A 24,023-nucleotide genomic window follows, 5' to 3' on the forward strand; every position below is an offset into this window, starting at 1 on the left:
GGTTTGAAAAGAGTCACCAGCTGGGCAGCATTTCTACAACAGAAGTCTGTGGAGATGAGACACGGGTGTCAAGGTCTGGATGAGACTCAAAAGCCTATATTCATTTTATTTTAATACATTTGTTGTGAATCTCTCTTCATCTGTAGAGCTCTAGAGATTTTCTGAAGCAAGTGTCAGCCCTTACACAGAAAATTCAGTCCTGGTGACATCAATTTTGCTTTTCTTGTTTGTCTTTCACTGACTGTAAAAGTGGAAAGAGGTCATTGGGATCCACAGAATGTACACTGAAAGAGGCCGATCTAATGTAAAATGAATCAGAAGTATGCAGTGGGTTCCAACAAAGCCTTTTACCACCCCTGCCTAATGACCACAGATCAATCTCCAGCCTTGTGATACATATTGGTAGGTAAGTTTCCAAAATTTATCTGAAACTGGTAAACTGAATAACGCTGAATTTCTGAGGTTTGCACTGCACAGGTTTCAGGTAGCCAAAGGTGAGGAAAGGCAAGAACTACAATCGAAATAGATCTATTCTTAGTTACTAGCTTCAACTCAGGATATTTTTGTGTACTTAGGCCAAAAATTTAGTTTACCTAAAGGTATTTAGAGATTAATCTGCACAGTTGTTATTCTATATCCAGTAGGATCATTGCAGTTATAAGCCTCTCACTGCTTTTGTTATCGGCCTCCCTTCTAAAGGTTTTAAATGTGGATGAAAGATTCAGTTTGGACTGGGAATTGGCAATTGAGTATAAAGATTTTTTCATTTTTATATATAGTTAAGGCACATCATTGACAGCAAGTATTGGATTCTATGTATTTACTGAAGTCTGGGGATATAGATAAGTTTCTCTTTATAGTATCAGTGTGCTCAGCCTCTGAAGATGGATGGTCATTTTAAGTGCCTGAACAATTTTATGGACCTCTCTTCTCACAGTGACCTTGATTTTTTATTATTATTTTTTTTCAGTTTGTCAGTTTCTGCTAGTTCTGAGTACATATAATGTGGCCTTGTTACCTGTTGACAACAGAAAGTTGGCTACCATTTCAAATTATCTGGTCTCTAGAAAATACAAATCTGTAGGTTCTTTGTATTGAGCCCATATGAATATCAACTTCAGAAATAGGAAGATTTATTTTTCTCTCTGAGAAGAGAGAACAAATAAACTGTTATTCTTATTTGACTGTTTCTACTTCCAAAGGATTTCAAAATCAAAGCAAAATGGTCAAATTTCATATAGGACTGAGTGAAAGCAATGTATCTTTCATGGATACTTCAGCAAATTCATTGTTTGTCTGGGAAGGTGCTGAACCTTGACTGAATTTTGGGTTCTTCAAACAAGGATCATACACATTACCAAGGGTATTTCATTGCTAATGACTTTCATTTTCTACCAACTTGAAATGAATGAAAGCCATCAGCTTAGAGAGGTAAGTTCATAAATCATTAAAAATTTCATAAACAAATTTTCAGAATTGTGCTGATGTATTTTTTTTATTATTATTTATATTTGATTTTATCAATGACTATTCCAGGTGGAGGTTTTTACCCTTTTGGCTTTTGATATACTTTTTGAAGTTAGCTGAATAATGAGTCCTCTTTCTCCATTTTTCTTTCAAATATTTCTAAAGAAAAGAAAATGTTAACCTGTAACGTGACTACAGTGTGATCTTCTCATACATTCAGCCTCCGAAATAATGTGTCAGATTATAGGGTAATGTGTTGAGTCTTTACAGATGGCATGGATGGCTTTGGCTTTGGAAATGAGTAGAGGAAAGTAAGTACAGGGAAGCAGGAGGAGTAAAACCTTTGGAAGTTCTTGTGATAGAAATGAGGTAGAAATGTGGTAGAAACTGGTGGCCTTGGGCTCTTATAGCTTGAGCTCTGCATGACTTAAGTTTCTCCCTGATTGTGGCAGTGACCGTGGGCAAGATAATTCACACAGTTTTCTCTATGTTATCTATCAGATTTTGATTGTCATTTTTTTCCTCTAAAGGAAAATACAATTCATGGAAATTTTCCTAGTGAAAAACATGAAACAACATTTTTATGGAGGATAGGTGGGTGGTCACATGATGTTCTCTGAGTTACTTCTGTTTTCCTGAAATCACTGCAGGGTGCTATAGAGTAATTTCTAAATTTTATGTTCTCTCCTACTTAACTCCTATTATTCTTGACACAAAAGGAGTTAAAATATTTCCTGGGCTTGAACAATTCTGAGGCATAGAACAAAAGAAAATGTAACTTCCTAAACTACCCATCAAGATGAACAGAAAAGCCAGCAGCTCCTGAGGAACTCTCAACACAGAAGAAAGGTCAGGTCAGCAAAACCATGTAGTTCAGAGCTCCTGCCTGAAGAAGGCTAGGGAAGTGTAGGACTGTTTTTCATGAAATGAAGTAATTCCACAGGATGTACCACTGCAGTTTTTCCAGACCTCCTTTTCTGTCAATGCTGTAGTTAACAATGCTGATGTTTAATCTATCATCCATGGTTATGCATGTTAATGTCCCAGAGAGACAGATAAGGACTTAGAGATACTGTTTTAGGCTTTCTGCTGCAGGTATTCTGTTAGTCACAACTGATTTTGAAGATTTCATTGGCAACCTGTGAAACGTAAAGATTTTATGGGAGAGAGAAGGCCTGTTGTGCATTAGAATATGGCACTGATTTCACTAAATCCTCTCCTGGCTACATAAGATTTTTGCATTCTTGATTAGAGCATAGCAGAAAATAGCACATCAGCCTTCCTTCCTCTCACATGGATCCCATCTCTAAATAGGCAGTCGCTCAGAGATGTGTAAAGGGAAGATGGTAATAAGTATTTCATTTCGGACAGAGACATATGGAAAATTCTACTTTTCCAAGCTTTGTGCATGTGAATATGCACAATATTATATGTGAAGGTTGTGATCTTAGAGTCAATTTGTTTACCTTCTAGCACTGTTCCCGTAACATCTAGTATTTTGAATACTGAGATCCCTTTGTACCAATGGTTTGTATAGTAGGGTATAAACATCAACCAGACTAGTAGCAAGTATTTTCCTTGCCTGTTTTCAGTACTGCAGTAGAATTCAAAAGCACAGTCTTAAATGACATGTCCCTACTAACTTACTGCTGTTCTACTTTGTATTCATAACTCTTCTGTGTTTGCACCTGCTCTGATGCAGTATTGTGTCAAGGAAGTAATATTAACCAATTTCGTCTTCTCTCTGCATATTAAATAGAGTTAAAAGAACAATGTTATGGTAATGAGATAAGGAACCCACTTTCTGTGAATTAACAATGTATTTATAAGTTGGCAGACAGAGAAATAACTGTTTCTAAAAATACAGTACTTCTCTCTCATCAGTTAAAAAAATCCACTCCCATGTTTCATTTATACTACAGGGTTTGGCAGATGTTAAACTATAGAGCTGAAATAAAACATGCCAGTTTTAGGTCAGTGACAGCATAAAAAACACATGCCAAAAATGAGTACCTGCATTATTTTGAAGTCGACAATAAAAATCCTGTCTACTTCAGGAGAGTAGTGGTCTCCTCTTTAGGTAACTTCTAAATAAGAAAATTCTAGGCTTGTTAGAGTCTGCCATCAGACCCATTTGTCTTTTTTATCCACTTTCACCAGCTATGCAAGGGATTTTCTTCAGCTCTACCATGGCTTCAGCTGTAAGTCAGCTGGTCCAAGCTTCAATATTAGATTTAATTGTGATGAAAATTTAAAAACTGGGAAGATGCTAAACTTTCTGCTATATTTTAAGATGTCTTCAGTTGCTCACTGGCTAACTATTGTGATTCTTAAGCCTGGCAGTTTCTCATGCTTCGTATGCTATCCAGTAATACCTGTCATGGAGGCCAGATGAACAGGAACAATGATAGACATGGCTGGAAAGCTGATGGTGGCCCCTCCCCTGGTATTTTCTGCCTTTGGGTCTTACTTCCCAAAATGCAATAGTTTGACAGGAAGGAAAATATATTTATTTTCTCTGGTAGACCCTTTACGTATTAAAAAATGCATTTCTGAAGAAGGCCCTTCAGTTAGATTGCTCTGCATTTCTGCTGTAATAGCAATATTTTTAAAGGCTTTGAATCCGTTTTCCTAAACACATATGTGTTAAGTGAGGCACTCCTTATCCTCACAGTGTTTTTAATAAAGCTCCTCACTAGACTGCAGCTTGCTTTATCTCAATATAAGCTTTCATACTCCGTGTGCTCAGTGCTCACACTACGTACACAAGATCTATCTCATGTGGAACAAGCCCAGACTGAAAAGTGTCCATGCAAGGGGCAAATTTTTCATAAATGCATGCACCAATACTCTACAATACTCTAGCTGGTGTCATACACTTTCAGTTTCACTCTGACCGTCCTAAAAGTGGAGGCTATTTGAATGTATCTCATGTCATCAACTAATTTTTGGCACACGTAGGGTACTCAGTTAAAGGACAGGACAGTCTATAACTTTCAGACAGTTGAGGTTATTCCATTACTTTTTCTTCAGGGAGATAACATGAAAGCAGTTCTTTCACAGCTTAGAATAAAGTGAAATATCTTTCCTGTTCATTTGAACCAGACTACTAAATCCAAACTTCCAAGACTGTGGCATTCTCTAGTGTTTAAATGAAACTTTTTTTCACTTGTTGAACTTTCTGGCACTAAAAAGGCAGAGAAATCATGGACAGCAGAATCTCAGCTTCTGCTTCTTCTTTTTTTTTTTTTTTTTTTTAAGTGTATTACTATTTTTATTTATATTTTTTCCCAGAAATCACGAAGGATCTATCACATTGTTTCAGCCTTTGTTTTTCTCATGCTGTCAGACTGAGTCAGTTTCAGGAAGTCCATAAGAATGTGAAAACTATATTTTAAATAAATATTTTCTATTTTCTAATGGAGAACAAGTTTCACAATGACTGATTTTAAATATTGGTTTTAATTTAAGCAAATAGTCTCTAAAAAATAAGTTTTGGTTACAGACTATAAATAGAGCACTAAGTATATCAGTTATAGGTGTATCACTTGTCAAGTGCTTCTGAATAATTAGCCCCTAGGCATTCTCTTTGCATTTCATTTGCAACCTCATTTTATTTTTAATACGGAATATAAACATTTCTATTTCTTCTGACATGGAAAATAGCTAAACAACTTCTGATAATATAAGTTGTGATCAATCTCATTAATTGTTTCATCAAGCCCTTGAACTACCAAAAATATTTCTATGCTTCATTGGATTATTATTTCAGTAGAATTAAAACCAGCAGGGTCTTTAAATCTGTAAGATTTGAATACAATTTTAGTGGTGTTTTTAAACAACAAATCACTCTATTTTTTTTTAGCATAACCTAGACTTTTTGAAAATAAAAAATATTTTATATTTTATATTTGTCTAGAAATACTAAGAATGCTCTTGAAGGAAGTTTAAAAGTACTAATATATATAAATACGAGAATAGGATTATAACATTCATCACTCACTTTTGGGAAGTAATTAGGAACTTCAGTGATTTCTGTAGCATTGGATATGACAGGATTCTATGTATTAATGGAAAAAATGTCCTTCCAAGAGTCTCATGAGAGTTTTAATGAATCTGAGTAGCTGAGAATTTTATGTATCACGTTGTTCTTAACCTCATGCCCTTATAACAATTCAGCTCTCACCTGGTAATGAGTCCACACCAAAGCCCTCAGTCACAACACTCCCAGACTATTGGAACTTCAGACCTCAGCTGAATGACTTTGTTGCAGACCCACCTTTAACAGCAACTCAAAGGAAAGACCCTGATGGTAGTGGCTTGGATCTTGCATCTAGCCAATGACCCGAGCTAACCTCAGTTAGCTTGTGACATCTTGCAAGACCACCATCTAAGAAAATGTAATAAGGAAAACAGGAGTGAACAGGAGAGGCAAGGTAAAAAAAGTAGCTTGTTCTTTTGGGGTCAGCTCCACATAAAAGGTTAACTCTGCTGGTTTGCTTGTGGTATTGATAACCTTGAAAATAAATGTTGATGGAGTGAAACCACTGTGTGAAGAGATCTTTTGTGTGAACCCACACCTGGGATGGAGTTAATACTAATTCCAGTCTGACAGAAGTTATTCTGAAGATTTCATATGGAGTTTACTGGCTGGCTGCCATCCACCACCTTAGTGGTTAGTAAGCTGAGCTTTGCAATTTGTTTCTTTATCTCAGGCTGTGTGCACTCAAGCTTTTCTTGAGCTATTGTTGTCAGTTTGGGTACATTAAAATATAGTGGCCTCAGGACTGCTAATACACAATGCCACGGTATAAGTTTTTGTCTTGTTGAATACTTCATAATTCACCAGTGCTTGTATGTAACTAGTGGCTTTCAAAGACAGTACATCATGTTATGCCTTAGGAGACTGAATACTTTGTTCAGGGTTATAAGTGAATACTGCTCTGATGTCATACGGACACTGAAATATCTCTTGGGTTCAGGCCTCATTCATCTCCCTTTACATTATCTCAGTGTAGCCCTGTGCAAAAAAAAAAGGAGTGTTGTAATTGCACTTGATGCTTTACTGCTTGTGAAAGGGCATTCAGGCTGTAGAGGGAAAGATCTTTGTGAGATGCAGAAAATGGGCAGGGTCTGTTGGGGGGGTACACATCCTCAGTTCTGGGCAGAAGGGCTGCAGGGCTTCATTCTACCTGGCACTAGAGGATCCAGGTCACCTGCCATCCAGTGTCTGCTACTAATAACTGAGCAGGTAATAATTCAATCAGTGGTTTCTAATATTTTGAACAGAAATCCTTTGCTGTTGACTACATTGATTTCTGGAAGTTTATTTTCCTTTGGATTGTCTTTTCAAAGGGTTCTTTAGTTAGTAGAAGGACAGGGAATTTGCCGACTCATACAGCTAAAGCTTGTCTCTCACAATCATCACATGATGTAACCATGTGCTTTTCAAAGGCAAATAACTAATCTTCAGAAAAAAATAAATAAATAAAACTTCAGAAGGCTGTAATCTCAAAGATAAGTACTTGCTGGCAGGGATAATATAATAGTACCATGATTAGGACAAGTGACACCCTCGGAAGAAATGCAAGGAACAGAAATGAAGCTTTCTGCTCACTGTCAGAAAAAACACCAACAGAACCAGCCTCTCTGGAGCATTACTCCTCCGTAAAAATTAGGAAGAAGAAATCAAACCTCTGCATTCAAATACCGAAGTTTTTTTTTTTTTAATACTTAGGATGAAGGTAAGACTGAGTAGCTCCAGGGTTTCTTTTGGTCCAGATGGCCTGACAAGGAGATACATGGTTGAACGGGGACAGGTACTAGTGAGCATTTCTGAAGGGCTTGGAAATGACATACTCTCATGACTGGAGACAAAGCAGATTTTCAACACTTTAAATAGGCAAATTTATCTGCTTTGAGGTAACACAGAACCCATGCTAATTAAATAATATCAAGTCTCCTGATCTGCAGGCAGTTGTCTACAGCAATTCTGCTGAGCTTGCTATTTGGGAGGAGATAAGACTTTATCCATTAACTGTTACTTGGAATGACATTGAAACTTTAGAAAACAATTTAAATGCATTATTTTTTGTCTTGTTTCTTCCCTGCCACTAAGTAAAAATGCATTCTCTGACAATAAAGAAAAAAGGATGCCACAGATATATCTGTGGCAGACATCCCAGAAATCAACAATAGAATAAAAGATTAAAGGTGTTCATTTGATTTAGTGACATCCCAGATCATGGGGGAAAATAAGCTTGGGACCTAGTTTTGTCAGATGCTAAGTGCATTTCAGCTTTCAATAAAAGGAGAGAGAAAAGCTCAATGGGATTGGTCTCTGGGAATTTGGCCATTAGTCCATACTTAAATGATGTTTATATGTTTAGCCATCCCTTACCATCACCCTTTTTCATCCCCTCTCTTCATCCCCTCATCCCCTTTTTCATTCTCTAAAGCATTAATTTTGTAGCTTGGCTCACTCAGAAGACTTATCCTACTGAAGAGGATATAGTGGGAGGTTTCATCAGCCAGCTGATAGCTGAGCCACTCCACATGAGGGACCAACACCAGAAGGAATTATATGGCCTTACCCTCAGTGGCCTGGTGTCTAAGAGTGGTGGTATCCTGATCAGGATGGAGGGCACTGTCTCCTTTCCATAACCTTTCACTGTTTTGGGTGTGCTTTCACTACATTTTCTGTGTGCTGGTGGCAGAGATGAGCCCTGACACCAAGGCTAGCAGATAGCTCTGGGCAGTAGTACCAGGAAGTTTAGCTGAAGGGAGCGTGTTAACCGTCATGGACTTGGTTTTAGGGTGAATGAACAAGAATTTCCCATCTAACTGCTTTGCAGTTGTCACCCATCTGGAAGAACATAGAACAGTAGTGTCCTCTTTAATCAAGTGGGTCACTGGAAGGATGGCTTGAAATTGAACATAAATAGATGAAATTGAACATAAATAGAAAGGACAAGTAATGCTTTGAGAATAAAATGACACCACCCTCTCCCATGCTCCTACCAAACTTTACATAGTTTATGTAAACTCGGCCATTTGCCGAGGCGATCGGCTCCGGGGCAGACGCGTTCTGCAGCGGAGCGGGGGATCGGGCCAGGCAGGGCTAATTTTTTCCGGCATCGAGCCTACTGGAGGGAGTCGCCAGGACCCGGCAGCCCTCGTGAGGGAGGCTGACGAGGCGAAGGCGGAGCCAGCAACGCCCCCTCCCCAGCCGTTCAAAAGCTGCCCCTAGGGAGCGCGAGCGACCAGGAGCGCGGCGACCAGGACGGGCAAACAGGGCGTGGCGCGTCAGAAGGGAGTGGCGCGGCAGTTAGCGCGGCAGTTCGCGCAGGCAGGGCGCGCAGGAAGGGCGGAGCGCTCCCCCTACACACAAACAACACCTCGTTAACAACAGCCGTAGCTAGGTGATAATGGTCGCCACCAGGCACGGCGCGCTCTCCAAGAAGTCGGTACACACGCAGACAGACTACCCGTTAAAAAATGCCGCAGTTCAGGTCACCGGATGCAAGGAGTGTCTGAGCCTGTTGCTACCATCGGCGGGAGGCAGAGAAACTGCGTGCGTGAGGTGCGAGCAGGTGGATGATCTGGTCCGCATGGTGGCGGAGCTCAAGGAGGAGGTGGAGAGGTTGAGGGCCATCAGGGAGTGTGAGCGGGAGATAGACTTCTGGAGTAACTCCCTGCAGGGCCTCAAGGGGAGGTGCCGAGGTGAGACTTCTCAAATGGGGGCGGACCCCCTGCCCTGTCCCCGTCGGGCAGAGGGAGCGGATCTGGGAGCTGAGGAGGAATGGAAACAAGTCCCTGCTCGACATCGCAGGCGATCCCCTCCCCTTCCGGCCCCACCCTCCCAGGTGCCCTTACACAACAGGTTTGAGGCCCTAGAGATTGAGAGGCCGGTGTGTGAGGAAGAGGTAGCAAATGTTCCCAGGTGGATGCCTGGGGCGAGGAGGTCGACTCCGCGCCTCAGGACTGCCTCCACCAAGAAAGACAGGAGGGTTATTGTTGGTGACTCGATTCTTAGGGGAACAGAGGGCCCTATTTGTCGGCCTGACCCTACCCATAGGGAAGTCTGCTGTCTCCCTGGGGCCAGGGTCAGGGACGTTGCCAGGAAGCTTCCTAACCTGGTACGCCCCTCTGACTATTACCCCCTTTTGATAGTCCAGGCGGGCAGTGATAACATCGAAGACAGAAGCCTCAAGGCTATCAAAAGGGACTTTAGGGGACTGGGTCGGTTAGTGGATGGAGCGGGAGTGCAGGTGGTGTTTTCGTCCATCCCTATGGTGGCAGGGAGGGGTTCAGAGAGGACACGGAAAGCCCACCTGTTAAACACGTGGCTCCGGGACTGGTGCCAACGCAGAAATCTTGGGTTTTTTGATCATGGGGCACTTTACTCAGCACCTGGCCTGATGGCCGCAGACGGGTCCCTATCTTTTAGGGGAAAAAGGATCCTGGGCCAGGAACTGGCAGGGCTCATTGAGAGGGCTTTAAACTAGGTAGGAAGGGGGATGGGGCTGAGGCTAGGATTGTTGGGGCTGTGCCAGGGGGAACAATGGCAAGGCTGGAGGATAAGGCTATGGCCCAGCTGAAGTGCATCTACACCAATGCACGCAGCATGGGTAACAAACAGGAGGAGCTGGAAGCCATCGTGCGGCAGGCAGGCTACGACTTGGTTGCCATCACGGAGACGTGGTGGGACCAGTCTCATGACTGGAGTGCTGCAATGCCTGGCTATAAGCTCTATAGAAGGGACAGGCAGCATAGAAGGGGTGGTGGTGTGGCTCTCTATATTAGAGAGTCTTTCGAGGTTGTAGAACTCGAGGTTGGGAATGACAAGGTCGAGTCCCTTTGGGTTAGGATCGGCAGGGACAACAAGGCTAGTGTCCTGGTCGGGGTCTGCTATAGACCGCCGAACCAGGATGAGGAGACGGATGAGGAATTCTACAGGCAGCTGACAGAGGTTGCTAAATCATCAGCTCTTGTACTCGTGGGGGACTTCAACTTCCCTGACATATCCTGGAAGCACAACACAGCCCTGAGAAAGCAGTCTAGGAGGTTTCTGGAGAGCGTGGAAGATAGCTTCCTGACGCAGCTGGTTAGTGAACCTACCAGGGGTGGTGCCCCACTAGACCTTCTCTTCACAAACAGAGAAGGACTGGTGGAGGACGTGATCGTCGGGAGCTGTCTTGGGCAGAGTGACCACGCAATGGTGGAGTTCACTATTCTTGGCGAGGCCAGGAAGGGGACCAGTAAAACCGCTGTATTGGACTTTCGAAGGGCTGACTTTGAGCTGCTCAGGACACTGGTTGGTGGAGTCCCTTGGGAGGTGGTTCTGAAGGGCAGAGGGGTCCAGGAAGGCTGGGCGCTCTTCAAGAGGGAAGTCTTAATGGCGCAGGAACGGTCTGTCCCCACGTGCCCAAAGACGAGCTGGCGGGGAAGAAGACCGGCCTGGCTCAACAGAGAATTGTGGCTTGATCTTAGGAGGAAAAAGAGGGTTTATAAGCTTTGGAAAAGTGGGCAGGCCACTAAGGAGGACTTTAAAGAAGTAGCGAGGCTGTGCAGGGACAAAATTAGGAAGGCCAAAGCTCATCTGGAGCTCAATCTGGCTACTGCCGTTAAAGATAACAAAAAACGTTTCTATAAATACATCAACACAAAAAGGAGGACTAAGGAGAATCTCCATCCTTTACTGGATGCGGGGGGAAACTTAGTTACAAGAGATGAGGAAAAGGCGGAGGTGCTCAATGCCTTCTTTGCCTCAGTCTTTAGCGGCAATACCGGATGTTCTCTGGATACTCAGTACCCTGAGCTGGTGGAAGGCGATGGGGAGCAGGATGTGGCCCTCATTATCCATGAAGAACTGGTTGGTGACCTGCTACGGCACTTAGATGTGCACAAGTCGATGGGGCCGGATGGGATCCACCCAAGGGTACTGAGGGAACTGGCAGAGGAGCTGGCCAAGCCACTTTCCATCATTTATCAACAGTCCTGGCTATCAGGGGAGGTTCCAATCGACTGGCGGCTAGCAAACGTGACGCCCATCTACAAGAAGGGCCGGAGGGCAGACCCGGGAAACTACAGGCCTGTCAGTTTGACCTCAGTGCCAGGAAAGCTCATGGAGCAGATCCTCCTGAGAGTCATCATGCAGCAATTGCAGGGGAAGCAGGCGATCAGGCCCAGTCAGCATGGCTTTATGAAAGGCAGGTCATGCCTGACGAACCTGATCTCCTTCTATGACAGAGTGACGCGCTGGGTAGATGAGGGAAAGGCTGTGGATGTGGTCTACCTTGACTTCAGCAAGGCTTTTGACACCGTCTCCCACAGCATTCTCCTCAAGAAACTGGCTGCTCTTGGCTTGGACTGGCGCACGCTTCGCTGGGTTAGAAACTGGCTGGATAGCCGGGCCCAAAGAGTCGTGGTGAATGGAGCCAAGTCCAGTTGGAGGCCAGTCACTAGTGGCGTCCCCCAGGGCTCGGTGCTGGGGCCAGTCCTCTTTAATATCTTCATCGATGATCTGGACGAGGGCATTGAGTGCACCCTCAGTAAGTTCGCAGATGACACCAAGTTAGGTGCGTGTGTCGATCTGCTCGAGGGTAGGAAAGCTCTGCAGGAGGATCTGGATAGGCTGCACCGATGGGCTGAGGTCAACTGCATGAAGTTCAACAAAGCCAAGTGCCGGGTCCTGCACCTGGGGCGCAATAACCCCAAGCAGAGCTACAGACTGGGAGAGGAATGGTTGGAGAGCTGCCAGGCAGAGAAGGACCTGGGAGTGATGGTGGATAGTCAGCTGAATATGAGCCAGCAGTGTGCTCAGGTGGCCAAGAAGGCCAACGGCATCCTGGCTTGTATCAGGAACAGCGTGACCAGCAGGGCGAGGGAGGTGATCGTCCCCCTGTACTCAGCTCTGGTGAGGCCGCACCTCGAGTACTGTGTTCAGTTTTGGGCCCCTCGCTACAAGAAGGACATGGAGGTGCTTGAGCGGGTGCAGAGAAGGGCGACGAAGCTGGTGAGGGGCCTGGAGAACAAGTCCTACGAGGAGCGGCTGAGGGAGCTGGGCTTGTTCAGCCTGGAGAAGAGGAGGCTCAGGGGTGACCTTATCGCTCTTTATAGGTACCTCAAGGGAGGCTGTAGCGAGGTGGGGGTTGGCCTGTTCTCCCACGTGCCTGGTGACAGGACGAGGGGGAATGGGCTTAAGTTGAGCCAGGGGAGTTTTAGGTTAGATGTTAGGAAGAACTTCTTCACTGAAAGGGTTGTTAGACATTGGAACAGGCTGCCCAGGGAAGTGGTGGAGTCACCATCCCTGGAAGTCTTCAAAAGACGTTTAGATGTAGAGCTTAGGGATATGGTTTAGTGGAGGGCTGTTAGCGTTAGGTTGGAGGTTGGACTCGATGACCTTGAGGTCTCTTCCAACCTAGAAATTCTGTGATTCTGTGATTCTGTGTGATGTACTACTCAAACAGGATGTTAAGGCAGAGATGCCTAAGTGGTACAAAGACATTTTAATAGCTTTCTGTGGAAATTTAATTTCATATTTCTTCATTTTCTCTCATAAAGTGCCATTGCAGGAACAGAGAGGATGGTTTACATTTATGGAATGTGCCAAAGGCAGAGAAGAAATATGATGTTCAGCACAGTGCAGGAAAAGAAGAACAAGCATGAAAAATAGATTCTGTTGCTCCAGCTATAAGACACTATGTATTTCAATTCAAACCTGTGTTGCCTCATGTGCTGAATCCTCCCTGATGGGCTGTTCTGTAATCTTCTTCTCTCTAACTTCCATTTATCTTATCAATACATCACTTCAGAATACAGGCAGCAGAGATTTTGGCTAAAGTTGTGGTCGCATGATAATGTAAATCTGTCCTTGCAGATATTAACACTAGATGAAAAACACTCTGGTCCTGTGGCACAGAGTCCTTATCTGCCCCATTCTCCTGGTTCAAGTGCATCTAGAAAACATTGGCTTGTGAACCTGTGGCTTTATGGCAGATTAGCCTTACCTTTGCAACTCTTGTCTTCCACCAGACTGGCACGATCTGCTTTTTCTTTAGTGAGTTCAAATCTGCTATAAAGCTGACATGAGCTTATTGTGTGCGCTAGTTTATTTAACAGAATTTGGCAATTAAGGCATGTCAAATACAAGGACATGCCTAAAGCCTGAAGTTGTGTACTACCTTGCTAGCATGAAGATCTGGCATTAACATTGATGGGCAAGTAGAAAGGAGAGAACCTGTGTGACTGGGTGTGTTCAGAATTCAGAATGGATGTGCTTCTGGCACTGGTTTATCAAAGTTCTGCATTCTCTGTGAAGAGCTAACCAAGTAGGATTATACTTCTTTTGGTGAACGATTCTTCTCTTGTATTAATGACTTTTAAAGTCACATAGTAGAGGCATGAGCTCAACTTTCAGCTTCTTATGTGCTGTAATGAGAAGAGAAGAGAAGAGAAGAGAAGAGAAGAGAAGAAAACTGCAGAGTATACATAAATATGTTTAAATGATGTATAGTGGAGAATAAGTAACAGCTAAAGGACTTTCATCTGAGATGAAAGATGTACAGGTTTTAGTTCAGGAACCTGTCCAAGTAGGCAGACTTACAACAGACTTTTATGTTGTTTTTCTATTTATGTGCTTGATAGGAGCCATTAAGAAATGCCAATATATAGTGGAGACTTCTTATAACAGTGCTGCAGACTATTGTCCTTTGCAAGCTCATGCATGCAGACATGTATTTGTTAATATCACACATTTTTAGTCCACTATTAATTTAGTCAGTGTTATATTTTTCAGTAGCATGTTCCTAAATGCTAATAAATAATACTAGCAATCCAGTTGTCAAAGCAAAAGGCTCCCTGAATATCGTGGTTTGTACTTGGAGTTGATCTAGTGCCTCGCATGCACTTGTGAGAAGTCCCTTAAATGGGGCAGTGGGGTATGCAGTAGAGATTTTTACCCTCTAGAGTAATTAGGTAGTTTTATAGTTGCATGACTCCCAAATGGGAGATAAGTTGTTGATTTCTGCAGCTCATGATCAAACAGTCTGCTTTAATTACTGTCAGTCCACTGCACATATAGTTCCAATTAGATGTGTCTTTTCCTCAGAGTTCTTCTACACCTGGATTTAGTTGACAAATCTTTTCTGGTCTCTTAGGTTGTTTTGTAACATCAGACCCATAAGAAATATTGATTTGATTTTCAGTTCTTTTTCTCAGTCCTGTGCCACTCCTGAAAATGTTGGCTTTTGTGACTTGCCTATCAGTTCACTACCAAAACAAGGAATCTGGCTCTCAGTTATTTGTTTTAATCTCTTATTCTAACATACCACTACACATTTTGAACTCAAATGTGGCAAAAATAAGGTCAGTCACCAAGCTAGATGTAAGTCTTTTCAGATCACATGGGGAAAGTGATCCTGGAAGTCATTTAATCTGTTAGTTAGGTTTTAATTTCCTGTTCATATGTATGCCTATGCTTGTCACTTCAAATATGAAACTATTTTTGGCATCAAATTTTTTCAATGTCAGAATAATGCTAAATGGTTTCCTTTCAAATTTGCAAGACATACAGTGGCAGCCTGAGCTTCCCACTTTTGATTTAATGGGGACCAAGAGCTTATTTTATAGAGCCAGATAGAAGTGTTTTATTTTATTTTATTTTATTTTATTTTATTTTATTTTATTTTATTTTATTTTATTTTATTTTATTTTATTTTATTTTATTTTATTTTATTTTATTTTATTTTATTTTATTTTATTTTATTTTATTTTAATTTTATTTTTTTCCTGAATTATTTCTCTTTTGCAATCACTATTCAGAGGTCTGTACTTTCCAGTTACTTTTAGACAAGAACATCATAGGAACCTGTTTCATAAGTACCACTAGAAGGTCTTACTTCATACCCCTGTGCTCTACACGTAAAAAGTTATTATATAATCTTATCTGTGCTTATAACTGTTTCTCTACTATGCATTAAAAAATCCACAAACCAAAGCAAAACCAGTGGGGAAAAAAAAAAAAAAAAAAAAAGACAACCTTTCTCTGCCATCAGCAGAAAAAGAGTTCATGCTACAAAAAATTATCACTGTAAAAATGAATGAAACATTTTTTTTTGAAAAGCTTAGATTCTGGATGGGCTTCAAACAAAATGACAAATACAGATATTGGATTGGTTTTATATGTATTTCAGAGAGCTTCTAGAGTTCAATAATGAATACTGGCAAACTACCATGCTATGTAATCCTGACAAGGTTATTTGTTTTGCATTTTTATGACATTTCAATATCATATACAACTTTTTTGTTAATGTTCTGTATGCTCTTCTTGCACTGCCTAGTCAAGAAATTTAAATAAGCTAGATGAAAAATTATGATTTTGCTCATTTATGCCATAAATGTTTAAAAGTCTTCATTGTAAGTTTTGCTGTTTTATCTGAAAATTAGACTCCTACGTTTAAACAGTGCATTAGCACTTCTTCTTAGCATTTTGTACTACGCAATCAATACATTAATTGTTTTTCCTACAGTTGGCTTTCTGGGCTGCAAGCACACATTGCTGTCTCACATTGAGGTTCTCGTCAACCAACAACCTCAAGTCCTTCTCCTCAGAGCTGCTTTCCATCATTTTGCACTGAATTTTGAATTCTACACATCTCCAGATGCATTAAAACCTCAAATGACTCACTAAACCAAAAATGAGTGTGAGTTTGCCAAGCAGACAAATATAACTTTAAAGATTATTCTTACAGTAGCTCTCTAATGCTCTACTGTCATTAAATGGACTACAACTAAGAACAAATACAATTTCCTTCTTCTGGCTTTTCATTGCATTTGGAAGTAAACTACAGATGAGTTATGGATAAGCTGTAGAAAATCATAGCATAGTGTGGTTAGATGGAAACAACCAACAGAACTCCACTGCCATGTCAGTTTTGGAGGAAAGAGAAATACTGATCTTAAAATCAGTAATGCTAACCAACATTTAAAGAAAGTAGTCATTCTCATATTGGTTATGCCTCCAGCTAAGAGTATGGTCTTCTAATAGTGTGAACTGTCACTGCTCCAAGTTATGTTCAACAGGATCCCAGATCAGGACTAGATGCAGGAGGATCTTTATCTCCTGCTGATGCTTGCTGTGTGCACTTAGTTCTGTTCTGTCCTGATTTGTTTTCTATCTTCAGTGTCATGTGAACGCTAATAGAGAAAGTTCTTGTGAAGACTTAAACTTCAGCTTCCATTAAGCATGCATGATCTTAACTTTCCTGCATCAAGATAATAACTTGAAATTGAACAGATTCAATTACATTTTGACACAGGCAAATAAAGAAGGATACTTAAAAAAGGTAAAAAATTCCTTTAGTCTCCATACTTTCTGATGTATTTTAATTTGTTTCATTACTTTATACTCAGATATGGAGAAATCTAAGAAATCTGCCTGTGTTGAAAGACGTATCCTGATCTCTACTTTTACATTGCAGAAATCTGATGATTTACTTTAAGAAAAGTAACTGATGATAAACTAAATTTCCAGCATGAGAAGGCAATGGAATTTTCCGTCGTAAGGCTCTAAATGATTCTAAAAGGTTTATAACTAGATATAATAATATGCTGTTACAATACTATCCTGAAATCTTTATTTAGTTTTCATACCAGTAATTAACACAATCATGAATAGCAAAGTTTATATTTCCACATATAGGTTCTAAGAAGGAATACGATTCTTGAGCCCATATGACATGAAAGCTTTTGAAACAAGTATTTTTTATACATAACTCTTACATGTGCTGAAAGTTGGAACACAGTTTCTGGATTGTTTCAGAAAAAGATGGACACATTTGCTGAAGGAATGTGGTTTTCTGGCTTGCTCATGTTCAGATAAAGTCAGCTGGAGCTTGCAAAACTCCTGCAAGCATGTATGGACTTTTATGTGTCCATAAAACTTCAGACCTGAGGCTCAGCTTCAGAATGTTTGACATGCTTCAGACCTTTCTGCTTAAGAGTTTCAGAAAAAAACACATCATATTTTTGTTCACTACCAACCAAATTCCTAGAGCCTTTGAGCAAAGTATTCCACCATGCATTGAAAACCTGCCAATTCTGCCTTTTCTGTCCTTCAGAAAATGAAGGCTTGGAGACAAAGATGATATTGGTATGATCAGATTGGAAGATAGCCTGCAGCCATTTAACATCCTGTTCCCAGTCTGTAGAATCAGAGGCACATTTATAGGAATGCAGTGCACTGACATTCACCTTGAACCATTTTCTAGGGTCTGAACCAAACCTCTCTGTTCACCTCCCACTGACACAGATAGATGGAGAAAGCAAAATGCTGAACACTGTTTTTACCCCTTACTACTTTTTCAGCACATCTTCATTGGTGCAAAGTTCACAGTGCAGTAACTTTCCTGTGCAGATAAGCCCTAAATTCCCACTAGAATGTGTGCAAAATTAATTTTCACTGCTGTCCATTAAAGTGGCAGAAAAGCTACTGCCTGAGGTCACCTCACAGAAATATTACATCTCATAGCAATGCTGCCTATCTTATGGTAGAAGAGTAAATAAATTATGTGTAATAAATTATTACCCGGGGAAAAGAAAATGATGTGGTTAAAGACATCTGTTGGCTGGAATGCAGTATAGAAGTTAACTAACTGATTACTGTTGTTTAAGTTACTATAAATGTTCCTCCTGTCTTAAATCTTGCTTTCTTGTTCTTTTCAAGGGTTATTCCAGGTACATTAAAACTTTTCTTTGCTGTGACTAACAGCATACAGCAGTAGTCTTGTCATTCTCTCTGACTACTGCAAAGCTCTCAGAACTATGAGATTCAAAGCACAGATTCAAGAGACACACATAATTTGTAATCTATGAGCAATACCATTTTCGATAATTCCGAAGTTATTATAGACAAGAGTTCTTACCATAGATTAATATGAACATTTTTAGTTTTACAATAATTTGGAATCCTGGGACTCCTACTAATTCGAAAGGAAGGAGGTTGAACCAACTTTTGCTTTATTGAAGTTTAAAGTTTATCTCAGCAGTGAAACAACCTTAGATAAGTTCATATATATATAGGAATTTTTTTATAACATCTGTTTTAGGCATCAAGACTAGGTGTTCTGAAGATTGCTTAGCTTTTTACCCTGATAAAGAAAAGTTAGATTTCTACTATGCCTGAGGTAAGTTTCTATCTTCTTTGGGTTATTTGGTCCAGTGGAGGTACTGCAACACTGAAAATTATGCTCCCAGTGGCTTGCTTATTTATTTATTTATTTATTTATTTATTTATTTATTTATTTATTTATTTATTTATTTATGTATTTAAGGAGGGATGTTACCCACATGACTGATAATGTTTAAAAGAAATAATAGGTGGACTTACAAAATTTTGTGGCTGTATGATTTTGATATAGCATATTTACCACAGAGATGGATGGAACATTTTTTTTTCCCTGCTTTGTTTGATATAACCATTGAAAAGAGTTTTGACAATATATAAGTTGGAAAATCACTGGATTTTGTAATTCACATATCAGTGTAATGCTACTTTATTGCTCTCTGTTGAGTCTTGTTCACAGATACAGGGGTGACAAACATTAATAGTGTCATTACTGCCTGTTAACATAGCTCATTAATGTGTTCTAGTAGTCATTAACTTTGCAAGAAAGTATTGATTCCTGTGGAAACAAAAGCTGCAAGTTAAAAATAAATAAATGAAGAAATGTCTCCAGGAACGATCTGTGCCTGCAAAAACATTTATATCTTATCATGGTTGTATTTTCATGCTGTTCATGGGACTGCTCATTTATAGGACAAATTCTGGTGGAGTAATCAAAATGCATTGTATTCAATTCTCATTTGATATTTGTTTCTCTTATAACTATAATGCCATTGCATGAGGAAATATTTTGGCTGAGATCAGAATCTTGCAGTAAGATGGGGAAGGGGTCATCTATGGCATACCTGTAAGTCCCGGGCATTTTGTGTGAGACCTGTTAAATCACTGTTAAATGTTTCTGAGTGTTCTAAAGAGCTCAGAGGCATAGGCACTCATATTTGTTTTGGGGTGTAAATAAAGGTAAATATTTTTTTTTTCTATAACTACACTGAGTTAATACAGAATTCATGTGAGTAGTGGTTATACTTCAGTGTTGAGGAAAGCATGCCTAGTTGATTGTCAACAAAACAAATATTCTCAGGCTCTTCTCAGGTCTTTCATCAACGAAAATGTTTCTGCAGACTTGGAGGTTGACTTTGAGGGGATTTGAAATCCAATCCTTTTATTTAATTTTTTTATTACCCCTCAACAGCAAGATGTGTCTGATTTATCTCTTTTGGTTCACCAGTGATATTGAATACCTAAGGCAGGTGTGAAAAGTATTTTTTTTTCTAAGTTATTTGATATTATTTCCCTACCACACCGTTATGATCTGAGGACCTTTGAGGTTTTAAAATTTGCCTTTTAATCTTTATATTGTTTTTATTTTCTGGAAATACTCAAGTCTATGCTTTTCATGTGTGTTTGCTGATTTTCCAGATTAAGTAGACTGCTACTCAGAAGTGCATTTCTGGGTGTCTGATGACTTCTGCTATAATTTTTCCTTCCTGGCTTCAGGACATGTCTGTATGAATTATACTATGATATACATTTCCCTAAAAGGTTAGTTTTCATTTGTTTGCTGAATTAAACTTATTTAACAATTGGTCCAGAACATGGTCTAAAATACAACAGCATTTTACTTGAGATAATCTGGCCTACCTGGAATGCTCTGGTAAGTTTGACTATACTTGCATCGTCCTGAATGACATATTGTTTATCATTGATGTTGTGACCTATATTGCTCTGTCTCAATGACATGTTATTTTTGGTATTTATCACTACCTTGAATCTGGTTTCAGTTTGATTCCTTCCCCACAGTCAATTTATAAAAAATATTAAACACTTAGGGGCCAAACACTACTCTCTGTGGTAATTCCCTTGGAGATATGGCTACAGTGTGGTGATTTCCAGTTAGATCAACCAAACCTATCCTGGACTGTTTTTAATTCATTATATATATATAATGCTGATTTTGTGATCTAGTATATTAATCAGGATATTGTGCAGCACACAGGTAGTTTTGCCTTACAGGGTTCTAAGTATATTGTATAACACTACTAACCTTTATCATTCAAACAGGTAATCTCATAAAAATATTAGTCAATTTAGGTTAGTACTTCATTGTACTACTTTTTCCATTGAGTCCCATATCAGCTATTCCATTATTTTCTCTGGGATCAACACAGGATAGCAAAATCTATATTTACTTTATTGCCCCAATTACCCTTTTCTAAGTCTTGGCAGATTATTTTCTTAGTTTAGACCTTTGGAAATTATTACTAGATGTTGGAAATAAACCTTTGGTCGCAGTGAAAATCCATGTTATCAGTTTGGATATCTTCTATACCAGTTCATTTTCAGCTATAAGTTGTGAGTGATCTGTATTTGCCAAGTTAATAATATTTATGAATGAAATTAATTTTAAATAACTTCTGTTTTAACTTCCTGCTTTGTTACTAACAGAATGTATCCATCACAGCCACTAAATATATTTACTTTTTGCAAACAAAACACACAGCAGAAATATTTACTCTCAAAATTTCTGTCTCTGTGTTATTAATGTTTGCCTTTTGTTTATTGAACAATGTCCCAATACAACTGTTAAGATAATGTTAATTTTTAGTGTAATATAAAGAGTCTTCTTCTGGCATTAACTTTGCTGGTCACAGATTCTTCTTATGACTTTCAACTTTATGAATCTATGACTCATTAGTGGCTGTACTTCCTACTGCCTAATTCATATTCACAACTATTAACATCTCATTTTCTACATGACATTTTTCAAGAGTTTTATTTGTTTTCCTATGTTTTATCTAGTTTCTTAATTAGTATCTCCTTTTTCCTTGGCCATAGGTATGCAAATTTTGTGGCCTTTAGAGAAATATTCCAAATCACAATCCACTCTTTGTTTCCATTTAAAGTACTATTATTATTATTATTATTTCCACATATGATCTAACTCATATATGTTTCAGTTTTATTTAAATCAATTTTGAAAGTACCAAAAGCATATTACTGATGTGGTTTTGCACATAAAAATTACGATGAAGTTGTGAACTCTTGTATTCAACCTATCTCTTTTTGCTTCTGGAGTGAATTCCTAATTCCATCAAGATGACATAAACTATATATTTTTTAATTTGCTTTCTTTTGTTTTTGAGTTGTAGGCAATGCCTTTTGAGTCAGGAAACTGTCATCTGCTGTTTGTGTGTTGTATCTGCAGTGGCTGCTACACTGGAAACATGAGACTTCCCTTCTAACTTGTTTCTCTGTGATATTTTAACAGTCCTTCCAGTCAAGATGGACTATTCAGTCTTGACTTTACTGTTCATTCAAGTCACAAAAGGAGCTGCGTATGATCTTTTTAGATGAGCAATTTGAGTATCATCCAGTCACAGGTGATTCCATTTGAAGATAGTGATATCCCCCAAAGTACCTATTTAACTTTTTGGACAGAGAGTGAGTGAGACTTGAGAGGAATGTGAAGAGGTTAGGGATCTGTCTCTCTGAGGGCTTACAGATTTATTTTGTATTAGCTCTTTCCTCTCTTCTAAGAATATTATGAGACCTGTGGTTGACTGAAGATTTTGGATATTGTGGCTAGAATATTCATATTCCAGACTACAATATTATTGGAAAAACAAAACAAAACAAAACAGTACAATACAAAACAAAACAAAAAAACACAGCAACTATTTCTGATGCTTCTGATGCTTTGGTTACATCTCTAGTGAATTTTCAGAATTCTTGTGCAGACACAGAAAAATAAAAGTATATTATTTGGGCATGAAAGTAAAATCAAGGTTCTAAAGTTTCATCAAATTATTTCTCCTTCTTCTATTTATCATTTTGCTGCCAGACAGGTATCCTATGTTGCTTAAATAAATTGCTCCTGTCTTTCTTGAAGTTCAACACAATCCCCTCTAGTTTAGCCATCTCAAAGCAGTGGTTGTGGCTGTAGCTACTTTTTATGGGAAATATTCTTCTAAACTAAAACCTCAGATTAGATAAGTGACTTTTTATTCCACTAGTTGTAGACATATCTGATAAATAACTAATCAGTGCAGGAGGTTTTTCAACAGCTATACTCTGAAGCAGTGTGCTGAAAAGGATAATGGTGCAGTTGGATTAGTAATGATCATACCAAAAGATATATTGACTCTCTCCTACTAACAGTCCATCAGTCACTACAGTGAGACAAATCTAGCAATATCAATAATAGCTCTCGCTGAAAACTTTTAATAGCAAGCCATACAGGCTACTTATTATTGTTTTAGGTATTGTTCTAATTATTTTTACATTTCTCTTTGCCAGCAACTGACTTCTGTACTACAAAAGTATAATTGTTTGTTTATTCGTTTCAGTGAATATGATTTCTGATAACCCTCAGCCCCAAATTTTGTCTATTCTGTCTACCTCAGTGCACTCCGTATGGTGAAATATCACTTTATTCCTGAGTTACTCAGTAAAGCAGAACACTCTTGAGGTCTTTATGAGAATTTTTTTTTTGTTTGTTTTTTTTTAATGCTTCATCATAGAGTCTGCATGGCTTCCTTCAAATCTAGAGGAAGCATGATTGGGTTAGGGCATGCAGATTTTGATAAGTGTTCCTTAGATGCTGCACAGTTTCTGAGCAAAAAAAGGTTCCAGATGTTGACAGTTTCTGTCCCCTCTGAGAGCAAACATTGGCAAAAGGTCTCCTTGCAAATGAGTGCCAGTTTTCAGAATCACTCACAAAGTAAAGACTATATAGAGATTTTGATTTAAAGAGCATATTAGAGTGCTTTCCAGAATACCAGCTTGGCTCTTTAAAATATTGGTTTTATAACAAAAATAAAAGTGCAGTTCAAATATTTAAAATGAAAACAGCAAAAGAAATGAAACAGAACAACAACAAAAACAAAAGAAACAAAATAAGCCCCCCACATAATCTCATTTGTTTCTCACTGGTTATGCATATGCTGTAGTCAGAGGTTATCTCTCTCTCCCCACTTAAACCATGTATTTTAAAAGAATACATATCGAAGGGGTAACATCATGTAATTTTCAATCTCTTATGTAGGAGAAATATTGAAAGAACAGGATCTGTTTTTGCAGGAAATTATGTAAATTTTGTTGCTCTATTCTAATTAGAAACTGAAGTCCTAGGTAAGAAGGCTCTTTAATGAAATGGGAGTCTATCCCTTTTCTTAGTGCTATAGAAGGAATATCTTTTATCAAAAATTCTGAATGGCAGATATTTATGCGATTCTGAAATGTCAGCTGAAACAATACCATAGTGCAAATGCTAAGACTTGCCTGATTTCTTTTTACCCTAAATTTATCTTCTGATTTTTAGACCTTACTGTGTAGAAGTTGTCTTGTTTGTGAGTGAGGATCTTGGCAACCTAGACTGTAGTCTTTGCAATCTAGTTACATGATGTGACACCCTGGCTATTTGGATCAACCT

The sequence above is a fragment of the Netta rufina genome (assembly GCF_964035555.1).
Source record: "Netta rufina genome assembly, chromosome: 2".
NCBI classification, from domain to species: Eukaryota; Metazoa; Chordata; class Aves; order Anseriformes; family Anatidae; genus Netta; species Netta rufina.